The 14,619-nt window shown below is 40.3% G+C and overlaps 1 long non-coding RNA gene across 1 annotated transcript; it reads right to left on the bottom strand.

Moving 5' to 3' along the window:
• Positions 1–4,258: 4,258 nt before the first annotated feature.
• Positions 4,259–5,363, bottom strand: LOC129657190 (uncharacterized). Its single transcript, XR_008716595.1, has 3 exons — positions 4,958–5,363; positions 4,610–4,814; positions 4,259–4,408 (listed from the first exon to the last, which is right to left on the bottom strand). It is a non-coding gene; the product is annotated as an uncharacterized LOC129657190 (long non-coding RNA).
• Between the last annotated feature and the right edge of the window lie 9,256 nt (positions 5,364–14,619).

Here is a 14,619-nt window from a genome sequence, read left to right as displayed (position 1 = left end):
ACTCTCAAGAGTCTTCTCCACCACTACAGTTCAAAAGCATCAATTCTTCGGCGCTCAGCTTTCTTCACAGTCCAGCTCTCACATCCATACATGACCACTGGAAAAACCATAGCCTTGACTAGACCAACCTTTGTTGGCAAAGTAATGTTTCTGCTTTTCAATATGCTATCTAGGTTGGTCATAACTTTCCTTCCAAGGAGTAAGCGTTCTTTAATTTCATGGCTGCAGTCACCATCTGCAGTGATTTTGGAGCCCAGAAAAATAAAGTCTGACTCTGTTTTCACTGTTTCCCCATCTATTACCCATGAAGTAATGGGACCAGATGCCATGATCTTAGTTTTCCGAATGTTGAACTCTAAGCCAACTTTTTCACTGTCCACTTTCACTTTCATCAACAGGCTCTTTAGTTGCTCTTCACTTTCTGCCATAAGGGTGGTGTCATCTGCATATCTGAGGTTATTGATATTTCTCCTGGCAATCTTGATTCCAGCTTGTGTTTCTTCCAGCCCAGCGTTTCTCATGATGTACTCTGCATAGAAGTTAAATAAGCAGGGTGACAATATACAGCCTTGACGAATTTCTTTTCCTATTTGGAACCAGTCTGTTGTTCCATGTCCAGTTCTAACTGTTGCTTCCTGACCTGCATATAGGTTTCTCAAGAGGCAGATCAGGTGGTCTGGTATTCCCATCTCTTTAAGAATTTTCCACATTTTATTGTGATCCACACAGTCAAAGGCTTTGGCATAGTCAATAAGCAGAAATATATGTTTTTCTGGAACTCTCTTGCTTTTTTGATGATCCAGCAGATGTTGGCAATTTGATCTCTGGCTCCTCTGCCTTTTCTAAATCCAGCTTGAACATCTGGAGGTTCACGGTTCAGGTACTGCTGAAGCCTGGCTTGGAGAATTTTGAGCATTACTTTATTAGAGTGTGAGACGAGTGCAACTGTGTGGTAGTTTGAGCATTCTTTGGCATTGCCTTTCTTTGGGATTGGAATGAAAACTGACCTTTTCCAGTCCTGTGGCCACTGCTGAGTTTTCCAAATTTGCTGGCATATTGAGGGCAGCACTCTCACAGCATCATCTTTTAATATTTGAAATAGCTCAACTGGAATTCTATCATTCATTAGCTTTGTTCGTAGTGATGCTTCCTAAGGCCCACTTGACTTCATATTCCAGGATGTCTGGCTCTAGGTGAGTGATCATACCATCGTGATTATCTGGGTCCCGAAGATCTTTTTTGTACAAGAAAAAAAAGACTTCGAGTGTCAAAACATTAAGGCTTGAGACTTGATTTTTCATGCAGTGAGTGTCAGTAAAGTGTTTAAGAAGGCAATGGTACAATTGGTTTGCTTTTAAGGATGACCCCAGTGGAGTGTGACTGTCAACTGTAGTAAGAATGGAGACCAGCCAGGGCCAAGTTTTAAAATTTAGGTGAGAGATCACCCAGTTCTGCATTAAGTCCATGGAAGAGTTCAGCAAAGGGAGATTAGAATGCTGAGATGCTTCTGAATTTACAGCTAATAAGACTTGGTGAATGAACGAAAAAGGAACATTGAGTAGAAAAAAAAGAACACTAGATTTGCAGCATAGGAGACCTGAGTTGACTTCAGGTTCTGCCATTAATATTTTTTGACCTCATAAATTATTTTACCCTTATTACTTATAAGTTAGATATAACCATACCTCTCAATGGTTTATCATGATTAGATATAATATTTATAAATCTCCTCCATATCATTAGTTTTATTATGATTATTAATCATAGTATGAGAGAGAAGGAAATTCTGGGATGCCTTCTAGGTTTTTGACAGAAGAATGGATGATAAGGTCAGGAACTTAAAAAGTGATAGAACAAGTTCTTGAAAATAAGACTGAATTATTTCCATTCTCTGTAGGACTCCAGGTTGAGGTGCCCAGACATAGTTATTAACATAGGCCAGAAACTTGGAAAGAAAGCGTGAGGTTTAAAATACTGTTTCTAAAATTTATCAGTGTGCATATAATGTTTGAAGTGGAAGTAATGGATAAAGCTGGTCAAAGAAAGAAGAAATAGCTAGAAAGAAGTATTTTGTGAACTAAGCTTATGTTATATGACCTTGAGTCCCACCCCCTCCAAAAATTATCCATGAAGTTCTTTAAGAAAGGTCTGTTACTTCAAAACTTCATTTTATATTAGCATAGGCTTGCTTTTGCCTTTAGGGAATCCAGACTCTCAGTTTGGGTAACTACTAGCTAGAAAAAAATGCAAAAGTGGAGCTAAAGCCATGTTCTGGTAGTTCAGGCCCTTGAGAAGCCAGACTGAGCTGTGTAATGTAAAAGGTTGTCCTAGTTGGGTGCAAAGAGATGAATGCAGAGATAAATAGAGTGCCACGTAGTCTTTTTCTTCAGAGGAAACTCTGTAGTGGTCCTAAGTTGCAAATCAGTTGCCTGACCTGGATATAGTGGCAAAAGACTAATCGAACCATCTAGTATCTGGTTCCCTCTGAAGTCTCCCTGAGGATAGCTGGCGCTATCGCACGAACCATGCAGTTTATCCGATTAAGCGAATGATTAGAGGTCTTGGGGCCCAAACGATCTCAACCTATTCTCAAACTTTAACTGGGTAAGAAGCCCGGCTCACTGGCATGGAGTTGGGCATGGAATGCAAGTGCCTAGTGGGCCACTTTTGGTCTTGGAGGACTCTTGTCATCAACTGAGTCCTCTCGATATTCAAAGAGCCTGATATGCCACTGAACTGAAGAAGAGTCTCTCTTTGCCTAGCAAGTCTTATCTCTGGATGTAGGTGATGTGGCCAATGAGGCCTTCTTTCACAGTGAGCTGTCTAGAGCTTTACAATCTTTTGGATAGTTTGGAAACACTACCTCCCCACCCCAAGTCGAATGAAAGGTGGGAAGTCGTTGACTTAGAATGCACTTTGAGATAGGATACAGACAGCCCCCGAAATAGCTCAAGTGAAACTGAGCCTCACAAGAAAGGGACCGAACCCGGTATCAAGGAGATGTCCAAACTGACCTTCATGCCAAGGCAGCAACAACAGCTTCTTCAAAGATGATTATTGGGGGAAGGGGGCGCGCGTGCATCAAGTTCGTTCTGTCCATTCAACAAATGGTCGGGGCTATGGGAGGGTCTGATATGGCTGCTGGGCCAGCCACTCAGGCGGTCTCCATTTTTCTCAGCCAAACTCTCTCCCCACCCACCCTCGCACCCAGCCACTCCTCCCTGCCTTCCTTCACCTTCACCGGACATGGTGCTTTTAAGATGACTCTGATTGTAAATAGGCATTGACAGGAAGATTTCTTCAGTCTGACCTGTCATTCCTGTAACCCTGGGGTGGGGAGGGGATTATTTTTGTCCCCAAAGGCCTCAGACCTCCTCTTTTTCTGGACCCTCTGAACCCTGGTCGCTGGACTTCATTCAATTGCCGTTTAGTAAGAGGGTCATTCAAACAGTCTTGGTATGGTAGATATGCTTTCTGTGTGGGTTGAAGCCTTCCCGCCCTCATTGCAAGCTTTAAAAACCAAATAAACAGACAATAACAACAACAACTAAAAGGCAACAGTGTTTCCACTTGGGGTATACCTTCCGCAGTCTCCAGTGATCATGACTCCCACTTCACTGGGCAAATCCTAGGAGCCTTCTCTTGCAAAATTCTTTGGAACCATCACTCTTCCAATCACCCTCAATCATCAGATGATGTGTACAGAACTGATGGAAAAATTGGACTCCAAGGAGAACAAGGATGACTTCCATGGGATTGGATGAACTGATAAGTAGGATGATAAAATGTATGACTTTTTGTCTAAAATAGAATTGAGTGTGAAAGTAGGGGCAGGGCGGGAAATTTAGGAGATTGGGAGGAACATATACACATAACAATACATAAAATAGATAATCAACAAGCACCTACTATATAACACAGGAAAGTATACTTAATACTTGGTATTAACCTATAAGGGAAAAGAATCTGAAAACCCGAAACTAACATGATTCTGTAAATCAACTCTACTTCATTTTTTTTTTAATCCCTTAACCTGAGTGAAAAGTGAGAGACAGACAGACAGACAGAAGAAAAAGAAAATAGGATCTACTGTTAAATCTTTTGCTTTCCAGATACAAGGAAAAACAAACGACCAAAAGAACACAACTTTTAAATTTTTAATTTTGAAAGATGGACATCCATTTGGTCACTTAATACCCCTGGCAGCAGAATGGAATCATTTATCTTTTTCTCCCTACCTGGTCCTTCCAGACTTCAGAAACTCTCAGTGAGGATTCTTATCTCCTTGGCAATAGTTATTTTTATACGTTCCTTAGGGGCCCAAATGATGTTTCCATGAAACGGGGATGCACACTTCTGAATAGGAGATTCTGATGCTATTTGCTTTCCTTTGTGTGTTGTTCTTAACCTGAAAGCAGGAATGGATCTTGAAGTTTTCCAAGTTGCCTCCAATATCTGGATACAACCCTCTCCATGCACATTTACCATTTTCTCTTACCCTTCTGATTTGGCATCACTGAGAATTCAAAAGGCCCCGTACCTAAAGCCCTGCAAGTAGAAACTAGAGGACCTGGTGAAAATTTCTGAGAGAGCTTCCCTGGTGGCTTACACTGTAAAGAGTCTGACTGCAATGCAGGAGACCTAGGTTTGGTCCCTGGTTCGGGAAGATCTCCTGGAGGAGGAAATGGCAATTCGCTCCAGTATTCTTGCCTGGAGAATCCTATGGACAGAAGAGCCTGGCGAGTCCCAGTCCATGGGGTCACGAGGAGTCAGACATGACTGAGCAACTCACATTCACTTTTGGTCTTTTTCATCTGTGAATTTAACACAAAAATGTTTTTCCCTAGGTTAGCACAGTCTATAGAACTTCGGGCACACACTCTCACTTAGGGATCACACCTTGTATCATGGCTTTGAATACAATGTAAATAGTGATGATTTTCAAATTTTTATTTACAGTCCAAACTTCTACATAAGCTCCAGACTCCTGTATCCCACTGCCAAATCAACACCTCACTTGGATGTCAAAGAGGCATCTCAGAGTCAACATATCCAAAACCTATCTCCTGATTCCTTCCTCCTTCTTCAAACTCTTCTCCTCGCAGAGTCTTTTCCATTAATAATTCAGAAAATGATAAGTCCATCTTCACAGTGGCTCATACTAAAAAAGCCATCCTTGATTTGTCTTTCTCTCACAATCCATAGCCAATGCCTCAGTAAATATTATTAGTTTGAATTTCAAAATAAATTCAACATCTGCATGAGAAGTAGAGCTTTGGGAACTATTTAACACCCCACACCATAAATTGCAGAAATCTCAATAGCCATTAACAATGCCCCAGTAACATCCTAACTGAACTCCTTGTGTCTGTCTCTCCTATGACAGCAGCTGCTGCTTTGCTCCAAATGATCCCACTTTCTGATAGCCACGCCCACATGTAATCCCCTTTCCTTGATTGTGAGCTGGACCTACCAGAGTGCCCCAACCACAATAGAAGCAATGGTATGGAATGGTCCTTCTGTGACTAGGTTACAAAGACTCTGGCTTCCATTTGGCTGAGATTTCTGGCTCTGGCTCTTCGTGCTTGCTTGCTCTGATGGAGATGGCTACCTGGCAAGGAAATGAGGATGGCCTCTGGCCATCAGCCAGTAAGTGACCCAGGCACTCATTCCAACAGCCCTTGAGGAACTGAACTCTCCTCACAGCCACTGAATGAGCTTGGAAGTATATCATCACCCAGTTGAGCTTGAGATTACTGAAACCCTGGCAACACCTCGACCACAAGGATGGGAGACCCTAAAGCAAAGGCCACAGCTAAGCTGTGTCTAAATTTCTGGCTCCTAGAATCTATGTGATAACAAATGTGTATTGTTTTAAGTTGCTAAATTTTGAGACAATTTGTTACACAGCTAACAAATCTCAGTGAAGTCAATTTTGAAAGAGCAGCCAAACTGACTATTTGTGAAAATCATATCAAGGCGCTCCACTTAAAATCATTCAATGGCCAGAGATGAATCCACACACCTATGGACACCTTATCTTTGACAACAGAGGAAAAAATATACAATGGAGAAAAGACAATCTCTTTAACAAGTGGTGCTGGCTGTTTACAATAGCCAGGACATGGAAGCAACCTAGATGTCCATCGGCAGACGAATGGATAAGAAAGCTGTGGTACATATACACAATGGAATATTACTCAGCTATTAAAAAGAATGCATTTGAATCCATTCTAATGAGGTGGATAAAACGGGAGCCTATTATACAAAGTAAGTCAGAAAGAAAAACACCAATACAGTATATTAATGCATATATATGGAATTTAGAAAGATGGTAATGATGATCTTATGTGCAAGACAGCAAAGAGACACAAATATAAAGAACAGAATTTTGCACTCTGTGGGAAAAGCCAGGGTGGGATGATTTGAGAGAATAGCATTGAAACATGTATATTACCATACGTGAAATAGATGACCAGTCCAAGTACAATGCATGAAACAGGGCACTCTGGACAACCCAGAGGGATGGGATGGGGAGGGAGATGTGAGGGGGATTTGGGAAGGGGGGACACATGCACACCTGTGGCTGATTTATGTCAATGTATGGCAAAAACCACAATATTGTAATTAGCTTCCAATTAAAATAAATTAATAAAAAAATAAAATAAAAGTGAAAAAATAAATCATTCAATGGCTTCCAATATCACTTGGCATAAAAGCCAACATCCTGCAATAGCCAATATGATCCTACCTGATCAGGCCCGATCCTACCTGATCCTCCTTCCTTAACAGTCTTAGTTCTCTGACTGTATCTGTGACAGTATCTCCTAGGAGTCTTTCTCTTGTCTTTGCTTCACACTGACCTCCTGGCTATTTTTGAGCATGCAATCATCCACACTATTTCAGAGTATGTGCGTTTGTAGTTTTATCTGCTTGGAAGGCTTTTCAAATATCCACATGCTTCTCTCCTTCAGTCTTTTCAGTCTCTATTCCAAGGTCTCCTTACCAATAAAGCCTTCCCTGATGAACCTACCAAGTATCAACTCTGATGACCCTCCCCTGGCATGTTCTACTTTTTTTCCATACTTTAAAAAAAATATTTTTATTGTGGTAAGGTCACATAATACAGAACATAGCATTTTAACCATATTTAACTGTACAGTTCAGTGGTACTAAGTACGTTCACATTGTTGTGCGATTCTCACCACCATCCATCTGAATTTTTCACTTTCCTAAACTGAAACTTTGTCCTCATTAAACACCAAGTCCCCATTCCCATTACCAACCCCTCACCTCTATACTGTTTGTCTACCTATTTATAACATGTAACCTGTATCTTTTGGGACGATCCCCTGGAGAAGGAAATGGCAACCCACTCCAGTATTCTTGCCTGGGAAATCTCATGGACAGAGGAGCCGGGCAAGCTACAGTCCGTGGGGTTGCAAAGAGTTGGAGATAACTTAGCAACTAAACAACAACAACAGCCTACACCTTGACTTGTATATGAGTATATTGTCCGTCTCCCCTTACTAAAATAAAAGCTCCAGGAATAAAAGAACTGATTTATTCACTGCCATATCCCCAGCACTAGAACAAGGCTTAATGCATAGTTAGCACTCAATTTGTTGAAAAAGCTTCTGGTCGTTTTGCAGTAGAATTGGTACATTTGAAAGTTGTAAATGTTTAATGGGAGAGACACGAGGATGTCTCAGGGCTATACGCAGGACCTACCTAGCAAGCAATACATAAATAGCCATAGGAACATGAATTGCTATGAACAACATATCACTCATTAGGATACAAAAAGAAAGTGTTAGTCGCGTCTGACTCTTTGCGATCCCATGGACTATAGCCCACCAGGCTCCTCTGTCCCTGGTATTTCCCAGACAAGAACACTGGAGTGGGTTGCCATTCCCTTTTCCAGGGGAATTCCCAACTCAGGGATCGAACCCATGTCTCCCACCTTGCAGCCAGATTCTTTACCTCTGCGCCACTATAGGCATTAATTTAATGCTATTACAAGCTAGTAATTTTTCACAAAAAGAAAAAAAAATCGGTCCCATAATCACAGACTGTACCCCTAACCTTGGCTAATCATCTTGCAAATGCCTGCGATTAGTCACAATGGGTAATGCGAAGGGGACTGCCTGAGGCCCAGGCAGCACCATCCATCACCAGCGCAGGGGATATAACTCACATTTCGTGTCCTACTAATGGCAGGTCAGTTAGCATCAATTTTGTACTTGAAGGGCAATTCAAACCAAATTCCTTAAATGCACCAAAATTTTGATAAGTATTCTCTGCTAATACTAACATTATCTAGCAAAACTTTAACATGGGAAGAATTTGTAGCCGTCGGGAAAGCAACCGAATTAAAAGTATAAAAACAAATCACGCAAGGCAATCTTGCTAGTTGTTTTGATGGAACGTCAAAATGTAATGGCCATTTAAGGAAACAGCATTTTATCAAAATGTCAGAAAATCTTACTCATTTTTTTTATGGATACTAACAGTTTGATTCAAATTGCCCTTCAATACAAATACCAAATATCAGAAATGGGTCAAAAGGTATGATATTTATCCCTGTGTAGAACTACCTTTGCACCTACCATAGGATGTAACATTTTAAGGCTGGAGGGTGAATATAAAAGAGTAAGAAGACCCTCTAAGAATACTCAGCAAGGCAGAAAACGAAGTGAATCAGGGTATCTACAGACATTAAAAATGATAAAAAGGAAGTTTTCAATTGTTGAGAGCAAGAAGAAATGATGGGATGGCCTACTGTTTAAAGAATATAATGTTAACAGGTGATAGAACACTAAAATATTTCTATTCAGTCTCCTTCAAGTTGGAAAGGTCCAATTTAAAGAAAGAAATTATAGCTCAAGATAGTCGAAAAGATAGTAAAAAGGGCACATAGGCACTTCAAGTGAATTTAAGTTTCTAAGACCAAGCAAATTACATTCTCAGAAGCTGAAGGAATTTCTAGATGGAATCTCAGGACCACTCTTTGACATGAAGAAAGGGGTAGAAGCCAGACAGTTGAAGGCAGCTCTATGTTGCTCTGTTTTCTAAAAACTGAGAAATACACACATATATATATAGACATATATTTTTTAAGTGGTAGACAGAGACACAGATTGTGGGCAAAATCCGAGTGGATTTATTAAGTACAGCCATTTTAAACCTTCAGAACATAATGCAGTGATAGATGTGCTGTGGCCAGAGTTTATAAACACATGGTCTAAATTGAAGTGATTTGCATTATTGGTTTGCTTTTTTTTTTTTTTTTTCCAGAAGTTTCAGGTTTGCTAGAAAGAGTTTTGGAGGCAGAGAGCTGATCATGGATATAAATGCTGGTTCTACCACTGTCTTCCTGGGAGCTGTGGGGGAATTCTCCTCACTCTCTTTGAGTCTTGTTTACTCATAATACTGCCTCAAAGAGCTATTATGAAGGTCTTCAGGCTATCTATTGCACCTTGCATAGATGACTTAGTGTTATTTGTTAGTGCAAATCCTGCATTGCTGTGCTTCTCTATTTCCCTGGAGAGAGATCAGCTATAGCAACTTTCCTTGCCTCTCATCCTGTCTTATTCCCCTTATTTGCATACATGGGAGAAGGAAGTGGGCCTGTCCAGTTCAGACGCTTCTCTTTTTTCTCTTTTGGAATCAGAATATTGAAGGACACATGCATTCTGGTCACCTTTTCTGCCAAGAAGAAAGCTTGTTTAGGCAGGTTTGGTTTGTACAAAGGGGAGGCAGGTGATTATCCAACAATGCCTGTGACCAGGTGGGTACCATGACCTATTGTAGAGATTAGAAGCCCTGGTGACCGCAGATTAAAACACACTCTTTGGTTCAGTTTTTCCAACAATAAAGTTGATATTCTGATCTCCATCCAAGTCTGATTCTTGTATCTCTGTCATTGGGGGAAATTTTTAAGGTTGGAGATGGAGAAAAAAGTGTTAGTTATCATCCCACTAATACAATTATGTAAAGTTTAAAAATAAAATAAAATTAAAAAAAAAAAAAAGAACCTCAACAAGATGATGACAACAACGGTGACAAAACAAGTCAATTGGGACACTGTCGTCCTGAGGATTTTACACTTGCAGCCCTGTTCCTTAAATGACAAAATCACCGGCTGCATTTTGGTGAAGGAAATGGTTAAATGTCTGTTAACTAGATAAGTAATAATTCCACAATACCAAGGACTGATCAATAATACAGAATAGTTCCTTAGCATTTATGGAACCCTAGAGACTTCACAAGTTCTTCACATGTACCATCTAATTCCTCTCTGCAGTCACATGAAGCAAATATAACACCTCATTTTATAGGTGAAGAAAGGAGAGTTCAATGGTTAAATGATTTCTCTAAGGTCATGCAGTTAACAAGTAGAAAAATAGGATACAAACTCAGATCTAATTCCCGAGTTCATATACGATCCAGGGCTTGGCAAAACCCTACATCCTGCAGGCCAAATTCAGCCAAGACCACTTGTTACATATTGTTTATGACTATTTTTGCACTATGATGACAGAGTTGAGCAGTTGTGACAAAAAACATATGGCCTGTAAAGCAGAAAATATTTACTATCTTCACCTTAATAGAAAGTTTGGGCCTTCTGCTCTCGTATAAACCATTGTGAAATATTCTTTCAATTTAAAATCTTGAAAGTTCCCATCTCATACCAAAAATATGATGCGAATGGTCCTTCACTTAACACTGGCAGACAAGGTAAAATTTGAGACTCTCTGAAAGGTAAGAAAGCATTCCTCAGTGATCAATGCAAAGAAATAGAGGAAAACAATAGAATGGGAAAGACTAGAGATGTCTTCAAGAAAATTAGAGATACCAAGGGAACATTTCATGCAAAGATGGGCTCGATAAAGGACAGAAATGGTATGGACTTAACAGAAACAGAAGATATTAAGAAGAGGTGGCAAGAAAACACAGAACTGAACAAAAAAGATCTTCATGACCAAGATAATCACAATGGTGTGATCACTCACCTAGAGCCAGACATCCTGGAATGTGAAGTCAAGTGGGCCTTAGAAAGCATCACTACGAACACAGCTAGTGGAGGTGATGGAATTCCAGTGGAGCTATTTCAAATCCTGAAAGATGATGCTGTGAAAGTGCTGCACTAAATATGCCAGCAAATTTGGAAAACTCAGCAGTGGCCACAGGACTGGAAAAGGTCAGTTTTCATTCCAATCCCAAAGAAAGGCAATGCCAAAGAATGCTCAAACTACTGCACAATTGCACTCATCTCACACGCTAGTAAAGTAATGCTCAAAATTCTCCAAGCCAGGCTTCAGCAATACATGAACCATGAACTTCCAGATGTTCAAGCTGGTTTTAGAGAAGGCAGAGGAACCAGAGATCAAATTGCCAACATCTGCTGGATCATCAAAAAAGCAAGAGAGTTCCAGAAAAACATCTATTTCTGCTTTATTGACTATGCCAAAGCCTTTGACTGTGTGGATCACAATAAACTGTGGAAAATTCTGAAAGTGATGGGAATACCAGACCACCTGACCTGCCTCTTGAGAAATCTGTATGCAGGTCAAGAAGCAACAGAGAACTGGACATGGAAATACAGACTGGTTCCAAATAGGAAAAGGAGTACGTCAAGGCTGTATATTGTCACCCTGCTTATTTAACTTCTATGCAGAGTACATCATGAGAAATGCTGGGCTGGAAGAAACACAAGCTGGAATCAAGATTGCCGGGAGAAATATCAATAACCTCAGATATGCAGATGACACCACCCTTATGGCAGAAAGTGAAGAGGAACTAAAGAGCCTCTTGATGAAAGTCAAAGAGGAGAGTGAAAAGGTTGGCTTAGAGCTCAACATTCAGAAAACAAAGATCATGGCATCTGGTCCCATGACTTCATGGCAATTAGATGGGGAAACAGTGGAAACAGTGTCAGACTTTATTTTTCTGGGCTCCAAAATCATTGCAGATGGTGACTGCAGCCATGAAATTAAAAGATGCTTACTCCTTGGAAGGAAAGTTATGACCAACCTAGATAGCATATTCAAAAGCAGAGACATTACTTTGCCAACAAAGGTCTGTTTAGTCAAGGCTATGGTTTTTCTAGTAGTCATGTATGGATGTGAGAGTTGGACTATGAAGAAAGCTGAGCACTGAAGAATTGATGCTTTTGAACTGTAGTTTTGGAGAAGACTCTTGAGAGTCCCTTGGACTGCAAGGAAATCCAACCAGTCCATTCTAAAGGAGATCAGCCCTGGGTGTTCTGTGGAAGGAGTGATGCTTAAACTGAAACTACAGTACTTTGGCCACCTCACACGAAGAGTTGATTCATTGGAAAAGACTGATGCTGGGAGGGATTGGGGCAGTAAGAGAAGGGGACGACAGAGGATGAGATGGCTGGATGGCATCACTGACTTGATGGACGTGAATTTGAGTGAACTCTGGGAGGTGGTGATGGACAGGGAGGCCTGGTGTGCTGCGATTCATGGGGTCACAAAGAGTCAGACACGACTGAGCGACTGAACTGAACTGAACTGAGGTATACTTTTCTATTCAGAAACTTTAATTTAATAAATAATTCAATGGCCCTATAATGTTTTAGCTTTTTCTCCCTAGAGCCTCAGCATTGTTCTTAAATTCCAATAAATTTCTTAACAATATCTCTTGATTATACTAAATTTGACCTTTTCAACAAAGTAAGATAATTCATAAACAGTACAGCTGTTAGGAACAGCTTTCAAGTAGCAGGTAGAGTTTTATCTACTTTATATTATAAAAATTTTCAGATATATACAAAAGTAGAGAGAACAATACACTAACATTCCTTGTATCTATCACCCAGCTTCAAATTACCATCTTCAAGGCTAATTTTATTTCACCTAGAAATCCTTCCTCCTCCCCAACTCCCACCAGACCATTTGAAACAAATTGCAGACATCATATCATTTCAGCCACAAATGCTAAAAATGGTTTTCAACACAGAGGCAGGGAAAATATGCTAATAGGATACCAGCACATAGAACCATATATGGTTCCTTATATGGTTATATATATAATTATAATTCTGTTCAAGTTGAGAGTTTATACTAATTCTTTGCTTATAGGCACGATGTTTACTACACTTTTTGGTCAAAACAAGATAACATGCTATTCAAACTCCATTAAGGAAACGAGTTCAGGAACCACGATAGCAGTTTATGTCATATGGCCTCAGGTGATCTCAGTCATTCACCCAGCAGTGAATCTTCAGAGGGTCATCAATAAGACAGAGTCCATGTAATAAATGAACATCAGGGCAAGAAAGAGGTCAACCCTGGTCATGGTATGCCAACAAAAATAATAAATATACTGCCTGCCATATATTCTTGAAAGATCCTGTACCAAGGTTACTGAAACCATTCATTATATATTTTCAAGATTACAATAATGCCACTGTTGCTGTTGGAAGCTGGCTTTTAAGTGTGTAGGGAGAAGCTATACTCTATTGTTTAAAGATGTCAGCACAAGTCGGTCATTTACAAATGTTCTTGAAAGCTATAGGTGTGATTTTACTCTATGCAAAACAACAGAAAAGAACTTGGTCAATGCTGGTTCCTCCTGTGTCCCCAAATACTATTTGTGAGTAGGAAAAGCTAAGTATTTTGTTTACCATATTAATAGAGAACAAGCCTCCGGTAATGTCTCAGTAGGGGAACAAAGTCAGAATTAATCAAGAATTGAGAACTGAAGTTTAGTTCTTTAGGTTTTTCAGTGCAAGAGGATTTGGCAAGAACTGTGTAAGGAGAAAGATATAACAGTCCTGTATTGTTGAAACCAGGAAGGCAAGGAGTTCTGAGGTATGACATTGAGAGCATCTTAGAGTACAAATGGTCTGTTGATACTTTCTGTTGTAGAATGGATGGGTCTTTTGAAGGTCCTGCTAATGAAGGCAATAGAATAGTAAGGCCATTTTAAAGTAAACAGCTGTGGGGAGCGTAGAGCGTAAGCATTTTAATTCCTCAACATCCAGCTGTGGGTAAAAGTTGGTAGTTCCAGTTCTCAACTTTCATCTTCAAATTAGAAGCGTGCATGTGCACACACTCAGTCATGTCCAACTCTGTGACCCCATGGACTGTAGCCCGCCAGGCCCCCCTATGAATGGAATTTTCCAGGCAAGAGTACTGGAGCAGGTTGCCATTTCCCTCTCCAGGGGATCTTCCCAACCCAGGGATCGAACCCGTGTCTCTTGTGTCTCCGCATTGGCAGGCAGATTCTTTGGCAGCTGAGCCACAGGAGATATAGATAGTAGATAAGCTATGTAATGAGAGATAAATCGAGAATCTCTCTATATACATATTTGTTTTAATATAATGAAGTCCATATAGTGTTTTATCTACCATCTCTTTAAGATGCCAGTAAAGAGCCTCTGAATATGATTCATTAGGCATCTTTCTTCTTTATTTTGGAGTTCTGCCCATCATTTTTTGTCTGTGTGTCTCCAAGGGTGTCACCATCAATATCCTTCATTAGAGGCTTCTTGCCAATTGGGAAGAACATCCAGTATTGACAGAAAACTTTCAATCTCTGCATCTGTACCTGCTCAAAGTTCAGATGTTAATGGAGATGCATCATCAA

The sequence above is a fragment of the Bubalus kerabau genome, chromosome 7 (genome assembly GCF_029407905.1).
Source record: "Bubalus kerabau isolate K-KA32 ecotype Philippines breed swamp buffalo chromosome 7, PCC_UOA_SB_1v2, whole genome shotgun sequence".
Classification (NCBI taxonomy): Eukaryota; Metazoa; Chordata; class Mammalia; order Artiodactyla; family Bovidae; genus Bubalus; species Bubalus kerabau.
This window is presented reverse-complemented; position numbering and strand designations above follow the sequence as displayed.